The sequence below is a fragment of the Canis lupus genome, chromosome 33 (genome assembly GCF_011100685.1).
Source record: "Canis lupus familiaris isolate Mischka breed German Shepherd chromosome 33, alternate assembly UU_Cfam_GSD_1.0, whole genome shotgun sequence".
NCBI classification, from domain to species: domain Eukaryota; kingdom Metazoa; phylum Chordata; class Mammalia; order Carnivora; family Canidae; genus Canis; species Canis lupus.
The window spans coordinates 13,312,355-13,331,800 of record NC_049254.1 but is presented as its reverse complement, the minus strand read 5'-3'; the positions used below and the strand labels follow the sequence as shown (position 1 = coordinate 13,331,800).

Sequence of the window (19,446 nt, the reverse complement as noted above, 5' to 3'; positions counted from 1 at the left end):
TGATTGGATTTAACCATTTCTATTAAAACCAAGTAGCGTAATTTTTTCTGAAGCCTGATAAAGGAGGCGAGCCCTGCAGTGGGATTTAAAGTCTGGGGCCTGCCCAGCCCTGCCACTAGCCATCATTCCACAGTTCTATGTCTAAGACTTTCTTACCTGTGAATTGCTGGTAGGAGGAGTTATCCCTTCTACCTCTCTAATTCTGTGAGTCTTTGAAAAGCTCCAAGAAAATTTCTCTCCTAGAGACTAAAGCAGGTATAATGTGTGGGCCTCTAATCTCTTGACATCTGCTTTATTGAAAACTGCAATTAAGGTGATTTGTCCATTTTTGGATGGGAACAAAAACGGAGTGGTAATCTTCCTCATATTATTTGTACCTCTTTACTTCTCATGGTATAAATGAAGGGGAGAATGCTCTCTTACTACATACTGCTCATCAGCACTTTTTTAAAAAGATTCTACATTTATTTGATTTTTTAAAGTAACCTCTACCCCCAATGTGGGTCATATACCCATGAAACCAAGACCAAGAGTTGCATGCTCTACCAACTGAGCCAGCCAGGCACCCTTGCTCATCAACATTTTTGCCATGTATATAGAATTTCAAGGCCTTACCATCAGATGTTATCTCTCAAAACACTTAAGATATTTCAGTATTTATAAACCTAAAAAGACCTACAAGTGACAAAAGCCTGTCCTTAAGGTCTCAAAGCCTTTATTTTTACCATTATTGTTTTCACATCAGAGTTAATTATATTAGTAATATATTATAACATAAGTAATATATTATAATCTCCATTTTACATGGAAAGAAGTTGAAATGCACACAAAAGTCTACTAAAAATAATCAAAGTCACTCCACTGTGTAAACCCAGACCTTTCCTTAATCTTCTAAACTAGGGATTGGCAAACTACTGCCTGCAGGCCAAATCTGCTTTCCCTTCCTCTCCTTCCCCCACAACCTGTTTTTATATGTTTTTTACATTTTTTAATGGTTAAAAAAACCCAAAAGACTAATATTTTGTGACATATGAAAATTATATGAAATTCCCAGTTCAATGTTCATAGATAAAGGTTTAGTGGAACACAGCCACTCCCATTATTTATATATTATCTGCTTATATATATGGCCACTTTCTCTCAAAAATAGCCGAGTTGAGTAGTTGTGACAGAAATCATATGGCCCATAAAGCCTAAAATATTTACTGTCTGTCCCTTTATGAAGAAAGTTGCCAATCCCTGGTCCAGACCATATGGGAGTCTTTGTTAGGGGTCTAAGGAAAACATATGTAGACTCATGGCATTTCAGCTCTGCCTTATTTTACATATACTTGCACATGGTACCGAGAAAACTACACATGTCTTTTCCCATCAGGCTGCCTTTCCTCCTTTATGGATTGGTTACTCGTTGTCATTTGTTATTCATGGAAATCTCTATTTGTTCATTCATCCACTCCACAAATCCTTACCATACAGCTGCCTGGGAACAAGTGACTAACAAAAAGTAGCTTGATTAATTAACTTTTAGAGACAAGTAATAGGTAGATGTAAACCATTATTATATAATAGTGAGAGGGGCCACCTAAAAGTTATGACTGGGGAAAAAGGAAAGGCTTTTGATTCAACTGAAGGTGTCGATGAAGGCTTTCTAGGAAGACATTTGAACTGAGGACAAGAGGAGGACAAGGTCTGGGGAGGGGACAGACATTTCATATTAGACAGAGCAATACAATTGTCCCTCCTTATCTGCAGCTTTTCTTTCTGTGTTTTCAGTTACCCTTGGCCAATCCAGACGGATCATCATAAAGGTCGATAGTAGCCTAACGCCACATCACAATGCCTGTGTCAGTTCACCTCACTTTATCTCATCACGTAGGAATTTCATCATCATTACACATCATCCAAAGAAAAAGAGTGAGTATAATATAATAAGATATTTTGAGAGGAACCTGGGTGGCTCAGTGGTTGAGTGTCTACTTTTGGCTCAGGTCATGATCCCAGGGTCCTGGGATCAAGTCCCACATCAGGCTCCCCACAGGGACCCTGCTTCTCCCTCTGCCTATGTCTCTGCCTTTCTCTCTGTGTCTCTCATGAATAAATAAATAAAATCTTTAAAAAAAAAGATATTTTGAGAGAAAAAGACCACATTCATATAACTTTTATTACAGTATATTGTTACGATTGTTCTATTTTACTATTGTTGATCTCTTACTAAGCCTAATTTACACATTAAACTCTATCATTGCTTGTAGGAATTAGATAGTTTGGTACTACCCACTAGGGTTTGGAACATATCACCCGTGGGTAAGGGAGGTACTCCTGTATTTTCTAAAACCTGTATTACTCAGGGTTCAGTGTAGGAAAGAGAAACCAAGATTGTCATTTTAATCACAAAAGGGCCAGAAAAATGGGCTGTAGGCTAGCCCACCAGGAATGATTCCCGAAAGACTATAGTCCCGCTGAGGCCATGACTGGAATTAGTACAAGACCTGATGAGGAATCAGGAAGGCACTCATGATGCTGTTGCCACTGGAACTCTGCTCAAGAAAAGAATCTCTACAAAATTGCTAACCAGTAGTAGAACAGTCAGGAGAGCAGGAACATGACCTCAGCCCTGTTTTAAATCTCTAAATCTCAACAGGAGTACGTCAGTTTTATGCATTTAGAACTCTTGCTGCAGGGGCACCTGGATGGCTCAGTGGGTTAAGCAGCCGACCTCTTAATTTCGGCTCAGGTTATGATCTCAGAGTCCTGAGATCAAGCCCCCATCAAGCTCTGTGCTGAGTGTGGAGCCTGCTTAAGACTCTCTCTCTCTCTCTCTCTCCCTTTTGCCCCTTCCCCTGCTCATTATCTCTCTCTCTCAATGAATGAATGAATGAATGAATAAAATAATACATAAATTTTTTTTAAAAAAGAACTCTTTCTGCAAACAAAGTCAAGGGGCACTTGGCTGGCTCAGTCGGTAGAACATATGACTCTGGTTTTTGGAATTATGAGTTTGAGCCCCATGCTGGATGTAGAAATGACTTAAAAATAAATAAATAAAAATACTTTTAAAAAAGGAAGCTGAGAAAGTAGCATCAGCTTTCTAGGCTCTGCAGCACAAGAAGTCACCCTAAAAAGTAAGGTGGAATAGGGGTTAAGCAACCCAAGCCACAGAATCCACCACATTTATAGAATCAACGTCACTGTCCATTCAAGGAATTTCCAACAGCTTGGAATGGCTAGAGTAGTAGTTCTCAAATAATCAAGTGTGGCTCCCTATTTAACTTCAAAATATTGAGCCCTTGATGCACAAGAGAGTTGCTATATTTTAACATCCTGTGATTGAGAAATATATTACAGTTACATTTAAATAATTTCTTATCTTATTAATCACAATAGCAAATTCATACACTTGGAAGATGATGGTGATAACAATAACTGACCTGTATTATGTGTATTGTGTATATTGGCTCATTTCATTGTAATGCATACCTGTTCAAGCTATATAATTTGTTCAGTCAACAAATAATGGTCTGGACCACTTGTGTGTTCCAGAACTCTTCCACAATGTCTGGGAACCTAGTTATTTTAGATCCAAACTTGGGAACCACTGAGCCATAATATTTAGGGAGGGAGAAGCAAGCAAAAAGGCTCTAAAAGAAGGCTCATTTATTTAGATATTAATCAAGAGGTGATGGGGACTTACTGAATTTTTAGCAAAGAAATGATAATCATATTTTCATGTCAGATCACTCTGGCTGAAGAAGACAGACCAGTTTGTTCTTCTGATAGAACACAAAATTGAAGGAATGGAAGACTGGTAGCAAGCAGAAAACATAGGGGGCTATTTTAGTGACCCAAGTGGGAAAATCAGGAATCTGATAAACAAGGCATAGTTAGTGGGAAGGAAGAGAAATGGATATTTAGGGAGAAAAATTGATTGCTTATTGATAGATTTGATGTGATATGGGCTATTAGGAGGACTGAAGAAAAAGGCCAGGCTTAAGTAACCATGTAAATATGCAATATAAGACAAAAATGAACCATCCCAAGTTCTCAAGTTGTACATATACTTAAAATAAAATCAGTAGAGTGATATGAATACAGTTCTAAATTACTCAGGACAGATGAACTATCATGAAAAATAACCCCCAAATCTCAGTGACTTAATAGTGTAAAAATATATTTCTCATTCACATTACAATCCAACAGGGGTAGATAGATGTGCATGTGATGGTGAAGAAATAGGAAGTCTCTCCTTCATGTGATTTTTCTGCAACCCACGCCTTTGCATTTCATTTTGCTTCACCGTCTTCAAGGACCACAGAATTCTCTACATTCATTTGGACAAAGGAAGATAGAGAGCTGAATTATGAAAAGGAACCTGGAGGAACCAGGCTTAGAAGAAATGTAGATCACTTGTGGTTAGAACTCAGTAATGTAGCCACGCCTAACTGAGTTGTTCAGGAGAAATGTAATCTAGCTGTGTGCCAGAACAAAGAAAACGTGAGTTTCAGGAGCCTTTAGCCAGTCTGTATCACAAGCATATGTTAGGTTATAAGGCAGAACTTGCAGAATTTGGAAATATGATTGCAGTGAATGACAAAGTGATTTGAGTTTAATTAGACAATGTCTAAAATGTGATTGATGTAACAGAGAAATCTGTGAATCACTTAATTATATTACTGAAGAAATTCTGTGTTCATATAACAGAAGAAATTCTGTGTCCATTGGAGAGAAATGGAAGTGAGCAGTACCTCTATTGAGCTCAGAAATAGGTGACCAAAGATAAAGATAAAGCAACCGTCTCTATCTCTTGCACTGTTGGGGTGGGGGTACTCTACCTATTTACTCATTAACCATTTATTAACTGCCATTTGCCAAGCATTGCGCTAGGCAGTGGAATCGAAACAACCTGTCTGCCAGATGGGTGAATGCCGACAGTAGAGATGAATCTCCCAGATCCTCATGGCTTAAAGATTCAAGCTTTTGTAGTATTCCATTTAATTCACTTGGCTTTAAACAAGTACCCTCTAATTCTCTTTTGACTGTCTTTAAACTCAAGAAGAGGGATCCCTGGGTGGCGCAAGCGGTTTCACGCCTGCCTTTGGCCCAGGGCGCGATCCTGGAGACCCGGGATCGAATCCCACGTCAGGCTCCCGGTGCATGGAGCCTGCTTCTCCCTCTGCCTGTGTCTCTGCCTCTCTCTCTCTCTGTGTGTGTGACTAGCATAAATAAATAAAAATTTTAAAAAAAATTAAAAAAAAATAAATAAACTCAAGAAGAAAGTATGGAAGTGTGCTGACCAGCCAACAGAGTCTAATAATCCCTGTGATTCCTGCAGCCTCCTGCACCACCTTTCCCCTCCTCTTCTACTATGTTCTCCTCCTCCATCTCTTCAAATTACCATCATTACCATCGTCATGATCAGCATAACAGCTACCATGCACTCGGTTCTGGGCATTGTGCTAAATACTTGATGTATTTCTTTTCATCCTCATGTTGTTGCATTTTACAGATGCAAATACTGGAGTCTCAGAGAAACTCAGTAACTTGCTCTCACGCTTATTAGTGAGCCTAGATCAGAACCCAATTCTGTTGACCTCATAGCACAAGTTCTTCCTATCATTATAAACAAGTGAATCTGGGTTTACAGATCAGTTTTATTTTTATTATTTTTTTGCATTTCTTAAATATGAATTAACTTACTTGAATTGATCAAATCTGAGTATGTTGACAAAACCAAGTTTTTGGTCTCAGAGTACTCAGGACTCACTACTGATCTTGGGAAACTTCTCAAAATTGACCCTATAAATTCTTGCCAGAGCTGTCAGGCTGCTCACTTGACATCCCTGTTTCTGAATTTGAACTTCAGCATTGGTGACTTGGTAATATGACAAAATAATCTGTTTACCAGAAACAAATGTTGACATATTTATATAACGAGAAAAATCACTCTCAGAAATAAAGCCCAAACCATAGGTACAAAATTAGTTAGGTTACCTGATAAAAATGATCTGTTGATTCCTTCAACAAAACCATACTGTGTAGTTGGAATTATTGAACAAAGATGGAATCAGAAAAAAATATTTTTGAATTAAAATGTATCGATGAGAATAAATCAAAGTAAATGTGTTTTCTTCTAATGGCAGTTTTATTTTCTCAGAGTGGGAATTTAAAATTGCTTGAATTGCTTCTAAGTTACTGAGTAGGAAAGTGCTTAAATGGTGATAAAATGTGTAACAAATGTTTAACCAGCGTGCAAAGGATGACAATGAAGAGAAGAACCGTTCTGCATGTGTCACAATAAACTGTGCACACGCATGCCACTCCGCACTGATATTTCTAGCCTGTGTGCAACAAAAGAAACCGTCTACTTTATTTTACTCTTTCATGTTGTTTGCACATCTTTGGGTAAAACTAAACCTTGCTTAATGTGCCATTTCTTTTGCTTCACAATATTTCTGACCTTTTACGTCTGATGCTGTCATTCCTGCTGGTTCTTTACTTCTGAATTACTTCATTGCCATGTTACAGAAGTAATAAAAATGTAGGCCAAAGTGTGTCTTTCAGGAATCACTGTAGGATCCCTAAAAGAGACAAATGCAGAGATAATGCACTTTTTAAATACAATATACAATAATGATGAAGTTGCTTGCCGCTGTTGCTGGGAGAAGGGCCATCGAGAATGTGTGACTTAGGTGGCAGTGGTGTTCTTCTGGTTAACAATACAGACTTGAAAGCTCACCATTCTCAAGTGAGTTGCACAAAAGCCAATCTTTGTAAGTAAATGTATGATGATTATCCAACTCAACATCTCTATCCATAGAGTAAATAATTCCAAGGCTGACAGACAGGACTTGATAACTCATCAATCTACTAGTGCCGTGCTGTGGAGACTGCGAGTCTCATTCCGAGAAAGTAGAGAATTTGTGCCCAGGAGTGAGGATACTTGTTCTAGCTCAGGTCCATTTGATGCTGTAATTCTGGGGGATCTAACCTGCAGGTTCAAGTTTTTAATCTGTGAAATGACAGGGATGGGTTAGATCTATGAGATTCCTTTCAGGTTTAAAATAGAGCAATGCTACTCCATTGTGGGAGGAAAAAAAAAAAAAGCCTTCTTTTAAAAAACTGATCAGTAACATCATACAGGAAGTGAAATTTACAAAATAATATCAGTCTGTACAATTGTAGCCCTGGTATAATGATTATGAATGTTCTTGGTAAAAAATGACTGTATTTCTTTTTATCCCATAAATCAGTTTAAGCCTGATCCTTCATCATTGACCTCCAGGCTGGTGAAAGATTCAGTCTGTGATTGGGGGGACTCCCTATCCCTGAAACATTTCATGCAAAATTGCCAGATTCTCTTGAATTTTGTCACAAAGCTTCTGGGAAACAGTTCTGATTACCCACAGTCAACCCTAGTTTCCACTGGAACCTGTGCCAATACATGAGGACCTTTTACCTCAGGAATCCTGATGTTTTGCTGACACTGCCAGGGCATGGCAAGTTCTGGTAAGGCTGGTTATGTTGGTGCCTGGGACCTAGCCCTGTCAGGTATCCCAGTCCAGGGCCACCTACCCCAGAATTCTGTTCCCTATCTGATCTTGACTTGTCCAAGAGTAGAGAACAGCCCTCCTTTTCCCCTCTTGCCACTTTCAAATGATCTTCCCTTTCTCCCTTCCTTCTCTTAGAAACCTTGCAGAAACTCTTAAGCAAATTCGGATTTTTATTCAAGTTGAAAAGAGAAGAAAGGACATGCAAAATCCTAGGCTAACATCTGGGATTGAGGGCAGAGAAAATGCACAGGCCAAAACACAAATTAATACTTCAGTAAATCAGGACTCCTGGATGGCTCAGCGGTTGAGTGCCTGCCTTCAGCTCAGGGCATGATCCCGGGGATGGAGTCCCACATCGGCCCCCTGCGAGGAGCCTGCTTCTCCCTCTGCCTGTGTCTCTACCTCTCTCCCTGTATCTCTCATGAATAGATACATAAAATCTTTTTAAAAAAATTTAGTAAATCATCCTGCAACACTATCGAGTGATTGAAAATGTAATCACATATGGGGAGAAATGGATTTGTATTTATTTTTTATCGTAATGTTTTTGAAATAATAGTTTTATTGAGATATAATTTATATACTATACAATTAACCTATTTAATGTGCATGTATTTATTTTTAATAGTGAGTTTGAGTAAAGGCAAATTTAATTAGAGGGGATAGCTGGAAAAATTTATGGATGTTTTAAAGGGAACTACTGTATACCTTCAAAGGTTTAAGAGGTTAATGGTGCTGGCATTTTTGTGTGTAAAATTTCAATAAAATATTTCATTTTATAGAATGTTATGAGATATATAATAACAGTAAAAGTTTTTCTATATAATGTTAATGGATGAGGTCAGGCTCCAAAATTGTAAATATAATATGACCACACCTGAAAATAGGCAGAGACAGAAAGGAAGGAAAAATGGCTAATTTGGGATGGTCAGACTTAGGGTACATACTTATTTTCCATTTTTATAGAATATTACATTCCTCAATTAGTCTGTGTCCTTTTGGAATGAGAAGCAAATAGGGGGTTTGGTGTATGGAGTTCTTATACATATTTCTATGCCTTTCTATACTATTATCAGCTTAGATCAGATTAGCAGTTTTCTGTGGAGAGTGTTCACAGGAGGAGAAAGACTAGTAACTAAATGTGAGAAAGAGAGGAAAGCAGACAACAAATTGTCCTTATGCTAGGACCATTTGTAAATCAGCCACTTATAAGTCTGAAAACACTCGGCTTTGAAATAATTGAGGAATATGCAAGACAGGTTGAGGCAAAATCTATACTATACAATTTTTTTTTTATTAAAGATTTCATTTATTTATTTGAGAGAGCAAAAGAGAATGGGGGGGAGGAGCAGAGGGACAAGCAGACACCCCACTGAGGAGGGAGCCTGAATGTGGGGCTCCTTCTCAGGATTCCAAGATCATGGCCTGAGCCAAAGTCAGATGCCTTGGGGATCCCTGGGTGGCACAGCGGTTTAGTGCCTGCCTTTGGCCCAGGGCGTGATCCTGGAGACCCGGGATCAAATCCCACATCGGGCTCCCGGTGCATGGAGCCTGCTTCTGTCTCTGCCTGTGTCTCTGCCTCTCTCTCTCTCTCTCTCTCTCTCTGTGACTATCATAAATAAATAAATTAATTAATTAATTAAAAAAAAAAAGTCAGATGCCTAACCAACTGAGCAACCCAGCCGCCCCTATACCATATATATTGTAAGAGAAATGAAGTTTTATGTCTTCCAATATAAGGACTAGATCATAGTGACAGCAATCAATAAGATGAAGGTGTGAAAAAAATTTAACTCTTGATAGGCCCATATTTTATATTTAGATTATAAATGCTTTTTAATAGGGCAGCCCCGGTAGCCTAGTGGTTTAGTGCCACCTTCGGCCCAGGGCTGATCCTGGGGTACCAGGATTGAGTCCTGTGTCGGGCTCCCTGCATGGAGCCTTCGTCTCCCTCTGCCTGTGTCTCTGCCTCTCTCTCTCTCTGTGTGTCTCTCATGAATGAATGAATGAATAAATAAATGCTTTTTTTTAATGCTTTTTAATATATATATTTTGATATAATTGTTGGCTCCTAAATATAACAAAAATTTCTTTATTTCTATTTTTTATTGTGCAGCTCCCTTATAAGCAATGTTACAGAAACTCAAAGGGAAAAAATATGTTACCTATTTTACCCAGTAGTAATAGCTTATTTTATCAGAACCATCACGAAGTTAAATTATCATAGCCTGTATTTTCTGTGCATAAAGACTCTTAAAATAACCCCTATTAACTTTATCAGAATTTCTAGTACTGTAAAATTACTTGAAATGGAGGGAATCTGTTTTGGTGTCAAAGCCTGGACAAGCATTTGAAAGATGCCTAAATGCTATAACCTCAGTGTAATGTTATTGCAAATTCTGTATTGCAAATAGAATATAGACAGAATCACAGAAGCGCCGTGCACTGAAATATATAACTGCTGCTTTCAGCAAAGCCAGACTTTGGAAAACTCCAGAACCTGATGTGCTGAAAAATTTCGGGCATGAGTAATTCTGTCAATTCTTTCTAGGCACAGTTGGAGTCCAGCCTCCCTCAGGAAGCCTCCCCTAACGCTGCAGCCTGTAGTGACCTTGCACTCATTTGAATGCATCACCCCCATTAAGTGTTCCTGTAGGTTGACAGTTGTAACAGTCATCCCTGGGACCCTTATCACATCCCTTTGGCCCACCTCTGATCGCAGCTGCAGCTCTCATGGCAAGGCCTGTGTATGCTCGGTCTCACCTCACTCAGTGGGCATCTCACCTCATATACCTCAGGCACTTGCTCACAGGGACTTTCTCCAGCATGAGGGACCTGGTGCTGTGGACAAGCCCAGTCCGGAAGTGTGGGGGAGTTATTGTTCCTGGGGAAAACCCTCCATCCGTGAGGTGTGGGAACCAGCACATAAATACTTACACCTGCTGTTTTTAGGTGGCCATTTCTATTCTATATGTTTCTTAAAGATCCCAGCAGAACTGAGCCTCCATTGTCTACAACAATGACCTTTCAATGGCACTACTATATTGGCTTTTCCTCTTTTTCTCACGCACTTTCCATACTCCCTGACTCCTGTTTCCTGGGACCAAGTCCAAAATAGACTCCCTGGGGATCCCTGGGTGGCGCAGTGGTTTAGCGCCTGCCTTTGGCCCAGGGCGCGATCCTGGAGATCCGGGATCGAATCCCACGTCGGGCTCCCAGTGCATGGAGCCTGCTTCTCCCTCTGCCTGTGTCTCTGCCTCTCTCTCTCTCTCTCTCTCTCTCTGTGACTATCATAAATAAATAAAAATTAAAAAAAAAAAACACAAAAAACAAACAAACAAAAAAAACAAAATAGACTCCCTGACCCAAGTTCTTGCCTCTGGTTCCGCTTTGAGAGAAGCCCAAACTAAGGCAACAGTTATGCACTACTTTAAATTGGTTTTGTTTTAATTAAATGAACTTTTAAAAATCTTATTGATATAAGTTCTGCTTCCATAGCTAAATTATAGTCTTCTGAGGATAGCAAGAATTTTTTATATATTATATCATGTCTTGGGCATATGGTAGATTTCTATTAGTAAATATTTGTTAAATAACAAGGTCAAGATGGTATAAGGAGATGCTATCAATCGCTTTGAGAACTTCTAGTCACTCAGTGTCCAGATTTTTCTGGGTATTCGTCTGGGAAATGGATGCTTGACATTCCTGATATCTACCTGGCATCTGAATCCCTTTCTCATAAAATGGGCAGCCCTGGGATCCCTGGGTGGCGCAGCGGTTTGGCGCCTGCCTTTGGCCCAGGGCGCGATCCTGGAGACCCGGGATCGAATCCCACATCGGGCTCCCGGTGCATGGAGCCTGCTTCTCCCTCTGCCTGTGTCTCTGCCTCTCTCTCTCTCTGTAACTATCATAAATAAAAAAAAAAAAAAAAATTAAAAAAAAAATGGGCAGCCCTCGTGTTAGGCACTGAAAATACCAGCAACGCACTTTTCAAGCCTCCCTTGCAGCTATGTCATTAAGTCTGCTGATCAGATTCACCCTCACTGGTCTCTGAGTCAAAGAAAGGACATGAAGAAGCAGGAACTATTCAGAATCCATGCTGGCGGTGGGTAGTGGCAGTGGCAGTGGTAGTGGCAGTCATATTGGGATGCTGGCTCTACAGCATTTTGTGGGGCACTTTGCCTGGCAGGATAGCCTCTACTCCTGGTTCAACAGGGATTTTAAGTTAAGGTCTTTTTTTCTGAATAAATTAGCCAGAATGGCAGTTTGTTGTTTGTAGTAAGACTTTTGATTGATCCATTCAGTATTTCCAAGGAGACTTGAGGAAAATATTTTCAGTTGCTGATGGAAAATGTATAGCAAATTCAATGGTTGCGTGGGGGGGCCCAAAATCTCCTGGGGAATTCCAAAACAGTCCAGGAAACTATGTGTCATACCTAAGTATAACACCCTAGAAACTTCCTTTGCCCTCACACACCTAACCTGAGGACTTTGGATGTCTGAGATGCTGGTTGAGAGGAAAAAAATGTAAAAGGGTCATCAGTTGTGGCAAGCAAGCAAAGTAGAATGTATTGGAAGACAGAAGAATGGTGTAGGGAGAAGCACTTTGTGAAGCTATCATTTATTTCCTACAGCTCTGCTGGAATTGCTGTCAGATATTTCACAAACATAAGATGTGTATGTGTGTGTGCGCACATTTGTGTGCACACATACACTTCTTCAGTAAAGACGGTATTTCAAATTCTCAGGACGATTGACTAGTAACATGCCTACCATCTATAAGCTAGGAAAATTCACTTTAGCAAACAGGATTCACTCACATATTGGGAAGAATGATCTCTTTAATGAAAATCATAAATAATAAAAGACCTGTAAAGGCTAGGCCATTATGGACACTATATACTTTATTAGACAGTCATAAAACAAATAAAGCAAAACCATACTTATCACTGTATTAGATTTTTTTAAGCACATTGCTTAGTTCTCCCAAATCCCAGCCCCTGAAAAATACCTGGAATTGTCTATAGATTTTGCAAATATATTAAGGTCAGCTTTCTGATTATTAAATAATAAGTATATTATTATCTTTTTAGGAAAAAAAGTCATGTTCTGCTTCATGTGATACACTAAAACTGAAATAATAAAAGCTAGGACTGGATAGAAAAGGGTAGGATAGAGCTGACACTTTCATATCAGGATGGGGAAGGATCCTCCTAATGTAAAATCAATTCAAGAAACACTAGGAGAAGGATTGATTATATATTGAATACATAATCAAGATGGACTATAAAAATTAAAATTTCACAAACCTATCATAACTAAAATGAAAAGAAATAAACACTTTCAAATTATATGAAAAATTTACTAATAGCTATAAAGAACTTTTAAAAATGAAAATAAATTAAATAAATAAATAAATAAATAAATAAATAGCTTTTAAAAATAAAAACATGCTGACCTCACTTAAAAAAAAAAAAAAAAAAAAAAAAAAAACCCAAAGTGCAGAGCACCTGGCTGGCTCAGTCAGTGGAGCATGTGACTCTTGAAGTCAGGGTCTTGGGTTTAAGCCCCACATTGAGCATAGAGTTTACTTAAACAAACAAACTGAGTTGTATAGAAATAGATAGCTAAAATCAAAAGGAATGAATATGAAAACACATACAACCATACTAAAAATAAAAGAAATACAAATATAAGTAAATAGTATTTTCAACAACTGAATTGGCATTTTTTTCAGACCATTTTGTTGCTGAGTATGATTGAAATGCTATTTTTATGTTGGAGTGCAAATTAGTATGTGGTTTTTGAAAGGAAATTTGGCGATAGTTTCAAAAAATCATGGAAATATTTGTATGGTTTGATCCAGTATATCCTCCCACTAGTTGATTTTAAGGAAACAATGAGAGATGTGCATAAACATTTGTATACTTAATTCAAATTTAGTATTATTTTAATTTCAAAGTATTAAAACATAGTAAATGCCCAAATAACTTGATAAATTATTGATGGTTATTCATATAATACTCAGCCAATAAATACATGTGTTTAAAAGATTAATGACCTAGGAGAATATTACAATGTTACATTGAATGGAAAAAACAATTTAAAAAGCTACACATGTATATTTTCAATTTTAGTTTTTAAAATGTTCATAGAAAAAGTACTAGAAATAACTGTGAAAATATTAGTTTTGTATCTGATTAGTAGGACTTAGAATAACTTAGTAATTCCTCAATTATTTTTGAACATAAAAACATAAAACATAACAGTTAATAGCATGATCTGCCTTCAATTATACTAAGGAGGTAGGAACAAATATTCATTTAGTTCATTTTAAGAACTTTTAAAAAAAATATTTTATTTATTTATTTGACAGAGAGAGAGAGCAAGCAGGGGGACCAGCAGAGGGACAGGAAGAAACAGGCTCCCCATGGAGGAGGGAGCCTGAAGTGGGACTTGATACCAGGACCTTGGGATCATGACCTGAGCCGAAGGCAGATGGTTAACCCACTGAGCCACCAGGTGCCCCCATTTTGAGAACTTTTGAATTTAATACAGCAAGTGTTAATGATTCTAGTTAGAAGAGGAAGAAATTGAAGATTAGAGAGAATAAATGATTTGCCAGTATTCAATTAGTTCAGCAAACTGTTTTTTTAAAGCATATAAGTAATTACTGTGAGTTGGATTAAGCATTTAGGCATTAAGAATAAAAGACTAAAAACTATTCCCAAGAGTATGTATTCTTATAGTAGGTGATATTACATTAAAAAGTTGGTATTTTCAATTAATAGGTTAAGTGCCGGCAGAGATATGCAGTGGGAACTACAGAGAAAATATTAGTTTGAATCACATGGAATGGCCAATACTATTTTTGACCCACAAAAATGGCATTTTCATATGATTCATTCTAATACAACTGAACCAGAATGGTGATGGTAGGTGAGCTGACATGAATCTCGGTGAGGAGGGAAATTACACACACACACACACACACACCAATAAAGATGGGTTTATCAGTTAGGGTGGAATCGGGAGACCAAAACCATGTGGTGAACTGAACGAGGAAAATTTAATATAAGGAAACTGGGTATCTGCTTAAGAAGGAACTGACTATTAAAGAAGTAAAGAGAACTCCAAAGAATATAGATAGAAATAGCAAATGTAATGTGGTGCCTGGGTGGCTCAGTTGGTTAAACTTCTGCCTTTGGCTCAGGTCGTGATCCCATGGTTATGGGACTGAGCCCCACATTGGGCTCTGCACTCTGCTTGTCCCTGTGCCTCTGCTCTCTCTCTCTCTCTCAAAAAAAACAAAACAACAACAACAACGAAAAGTCTGAGAAAGAAAGAAAGAGAAAGAAAGAAAAGAAAGCAAGCAAATGTAAGGATCAGCCACTTCCCACCCATGGCAGAGACGGAATACCCAAGGAAGAACTCCTCCCCTTCCACCCCAGGTCTGAGATCCAGAGAAGGTTACCCCCATGACTTGCTGAATGGCAGAGAAGTTGCTGTGGTGGAAGTCCCACCTTGGGATGCAGGGGGAAAGCTGGTCACAATGAGGTATCTCACTGGAGGCACTCTGCTAGGAAGTCGCCCAAGGGGGTGCAGAGGAAAGTCACTGGCTGCTTCCTGCTGCCGACTGCCCTGCACTGGAGAAGCTGCCTGAGCTTCCCGAGCTTGCCGTTGGCAGAGCTGCACGCACTGTGGGAAGCCATGTGCACCACAGGAACCAGGCCCTGGGGAAGTGAGTGCTACAGGAGCCAGGTGCTGGAGAAGGCTTTTGAAGAAACATACCAGCAACAGGAAGAAAATCCCTTTATTCTGCAATGTCTCTCCACCTCCATCTATTGATGAAGTTTAGCATTATGTCAGCTGGCAAATATAAACTATTTGAAAGGCCAACCTGCATTTTTTTTTTAGATTTATTTATTTAGTTTAGAGGGGAAAAGGCAGAGGAGGGGCAGAGAGGGAGAGAGAGAGAGAATCCTCAAGCAGACTCCCCCCTGAGCACAGAGCCTGACATAGGCCTCAGTCTCACCACCCTAAAGTCATGACCTGAGCTGAAAGCAAGAGTCAGACACTTAACCGACTGAGCCACCCAGGCACCTCAAGGCCCACCTGCATTTTTGCACATCAGGCAATGAAGAATGAATTTGGAACTGAGATGATAAATTGCCAACTGGCACAGTGTAGAAAGAAAGTTCTTTACCTAACAGAACAGCACGAAAGAAGACACGTAAAGAGGACTTACATATCAAGCTATGATGTCCTTCAACAGATGAATGGCTAAAGAAAATGTGGTGTTTATACACAATGGAATATTACTCCATCATCAGAAGAGACAAATATCCACCATTTGCTTTGACGTGGATGGAACTGGAGGGTATTTTTTTTTTAATTTTTATTTATTTATGATAGTCACAGAGAGAGAGAGAGAGAGAGGCAGAGACATAGGCAGAGGGAGAAGCAGGCTCCATGCACCGGGAGCCCGACGTGGGATTCGATCCCAGGTCTCCAGGATCGCGCCCTGGGCCAAAGGCAGGCGCCAAACCGCTGTGCCACCCAGGGATCCCAGAACTGGAGGGTATTATTCTGAGTGAAATAAGTCAAACGGAGAAGGACAATCATCATATGGTTTCAGTCATAAGTGGAATATAAGAAATAGTGAAAGGGACTATAAGGGAAAGAAGGGGAACTGAGTGGGAAAAATTAGAGAAGAAGACAAACCATGAAAGACTCCTAACTCTGGGAAACAAACAAAGGGTTGTGAAAAAAAAAAAAAAAAAAAAAAAAAAAAAAAAAAAAAAAAAACAAAAAAAAACAAAAAAAAACAAAGGGTTGTGGAAGGGGAGATGGGTGTGGATGGGGTAACTGGGTGACAGGCACTGAGGAGGGCACTTGATTGGATAAGCACTGAGTGTTATACTATATGTTGGCAAATTGAATTTAAATTTTTAAAAATGTAAAAAAAAAGGACTTACATATCTTGCAGCATAATGAACTGGATACACAGACTGACACTCCTACTTATAAAACCAACAAAGGAAAACCCATAAATATGCTGGATTTAAAAATAAGAAACTTGTGTTTAAACACCTCCGTGAGTAATGGAAGTAATGGAATATGTAGATGCCAAAACCTAAGGGAAAAGATGAACACTGAAATTGTCTTTCACTTTGGTGGCAATTGCCAAATCTTTTGAACTTGAACTTCACTTTTTGGGTGTTGAACACAAGAGACAAAAGACTAAAAGTCCTCTCAAAATGGGGAAACTAATTTTGAGATTTACATTTCACTAAGATGAATAATACACAGTGTAAAAATAAACTAGACACCTGTGGTAAATCTGTGCCCTTATTCAGTGTGACAATGAAATAAACCCATCCTATTCCCCATTTCCTAAGGGGACTGCAAGGAAAATTGCAGTGTTCAAATTTTGGCACAGGTTTAAGGATGAAAATTGTCTCCTCAGAATTCATAACCACAGCCCAACCCCTAGGGATTACAGTGTGAATTCATACCACCCACATGGTTTGAAAAAAATCAGGGTGAATATTAAGTTTAAAGTGATGCCCAGTTAGTGTTAGTAGTGTTCCTCTAGAATTTGAAAAAAAAATGACACAAATACTCATAGAAGGAAAGTAGTTTCAATACAGGCATCAAAAACCTCCTACAGATAAATCTCAAGAAATACTAAGTCACCATCAAAAATCATAAAATATACCAGGAAACATGGCCACCATAAGCAAGAACCAGCAGAATCAACAAATCCACAAAAGCTTTTACTATTTGAATTAGCAACACAATTGATATATTTAATATGTTTAAAGATATAACAGACTAAAGGATAACCAACATAACCTGAAAATAAGCTACTTAAAACTCTAGAAATGAAAAGTGTAATACTTGAATAAAAAAATGTAATAGGTTGTTTTAAAAGCAGATTAGACACTGCTGAAGTCAGAATTAGGGAACTGGAAAATAGGACTGAAAACTATGCAGTACAGAGATCTAAAGAGGCAGAAAATATGAAAAGACACGGAGATATAAATGAGAGTGTCAGGATTTCACATACAACAAATTGGAATTCCAGAAAGAGATGAGAGGTAGAATGGGGCAAGGACAATATTAGAAGAGGTCATAGTAGAGGACTTTCCAAAACTAATAGAAAATATGTATTCAAATATTAAAAATTACATCAATTCCCAAATAGGAAAGCTTTTAAAACAACAGCAACAGAACACCCAGCCACCTTGTAGATGAATGTAGAACACCCATGGCAAGGAAGCTCTTAAAAGAAAAAAAAAATAGATTACCAGGAGAAAATCATCAAACTGAAAACAACCATGGAAGGCAAAAGAAATAATAATTTTAATGTGATGAAAGAAAATAATTCTCACCTTAGAATTGCATGCCTGTCAAAAATATATCTCAGGGGCTCCTTGCTGGCTCAGTTGGTAGCATATGCGACTCTTGACCTCAGGGTTATAAGTTTGAGTCCTGCTTTGAATATAGAGATTACTTAAAAATAACATCTTAAAAATAAAAATAAATAAGTAAATAAATAAATGTTTTAAAAAAATATTTCTAAATAAGGGCAAAATGAAGAGATTTCAGACAAAGAAAAAAAAAACCACCAAAAAACAGAAAACCCTGTGTTTGCAATCACCAATCCCTAACCTAAGGAAAGTCTAAAATATGGGCTTTAGGACAGAAGAAAGTGATTCTGAATTGGTGGTCTGAGAGTCAAAAGATGATAAAACAAAATGTAAAAATATGGGTAAATCTAAGCAAACAGCATCAAAAAATAATTTTGAGGGGCTAGAAAAAGACATGCCTAAAATACACAGCTATACATAGTAAGGGATTGTCAGAGTTACAGTGTTCTAGAGACCTTATATTGTTCAGGAGGATGATACAAATTCAGCTTAAGTTTAGATTTTTGCATTAAATATTATGGTCAGATTTCTATGGTAAATGCAAAAGTAGTGGACACAGGGTAGGCTAATCTGTATTTTCAGATTTTCTTCTATGGTTATTTATTACTTTAATTAATAAAAAATAATCCAACCAACTATGATTGGGATTAATTGAGTGAGTTCAGATGTATAAAAAGCTTTGTAAATGATTTGATCTGGGCATCATCCCTATATTATCTGTTTATGATTTTCTCACTGACCTTCTTCATATGTCAGCTTCACTCTTAGGACAAAATGGCTGCAGCAATTCTAGAAATAACAGAGATATGACTCAGGTTCCAGAAGAGAAGGCTTCTCTTTGCTCAGCTAACACGCAGAAGTCTTAGACTTCACTCTGGTTGGACCCACATATAAACCAATCATGTGGCCAGGGGAACGTCATTCAGAGACTCTTAGGCCTGGGTTGCACGGCCCCCTCTGTACATCCAACTGGATCTGAGTCCATTAAGCTAAAAGAAAATAAGACCTCAGTTTTAAGATTAATTTCTCTTAACCAATCATTTACCCTATGTGTGCTTATTGAAGCTTTATGTTAGTTCTAAATCTCAGCTTTTAAACTTTTAAAATAATTAGGATACTAAACCAAGCTCACATTTCTGGGATAAACCACCTTTAGTCACAGAGAGAGAGAGAGAATGAGGCAGAGACACAGGCAGAGGGAGAAGCAGGCTCCATGCACCGGGAGCCCGACGTGGGATTCGATCCCGGGTCTCCAGGATCGCGCCCTGGGCCAAAGGCAGGCGCCAAACCGCTGCGCCACCCAGGGATCCCTCAACTTCCTATTTTTTTAAAAGATTTATTTATTTATTTTAGAGAACACGGGCAGAGGAGGACAGAGGGAGAGAGAGAATATTAAGCATATTCGCAGCTGAGTATGGAGCCCAACATGGAGCTCGACTCAGGACCCTGAGATCATGATCTGA

The 19,446-nt window shown here is 38.5% G+C and overlaps 1 long non-coding RNA gene across 1 annotated transcript in view; it reads left to right on the top strand.

Moving 5' to 3' along the window:
* Positions 1–1,776: 1,776 nt before the first annotated feature.
* LOC119867290 overlaps positions 1,777–19,446 on the top strand; it is a 37,964-nt gene continuing 20,294 nt past the window's right edge. Inside the window, exon 1 of the long non-coding RNA XR_005383064.1 lies at positions 1,777–1,914. This is a non-coding gene — a long non-coding RNA (uncharacterized LOC119867290). The remainder of the gene's footprint in view (positions 1,915–19,446) is intronic.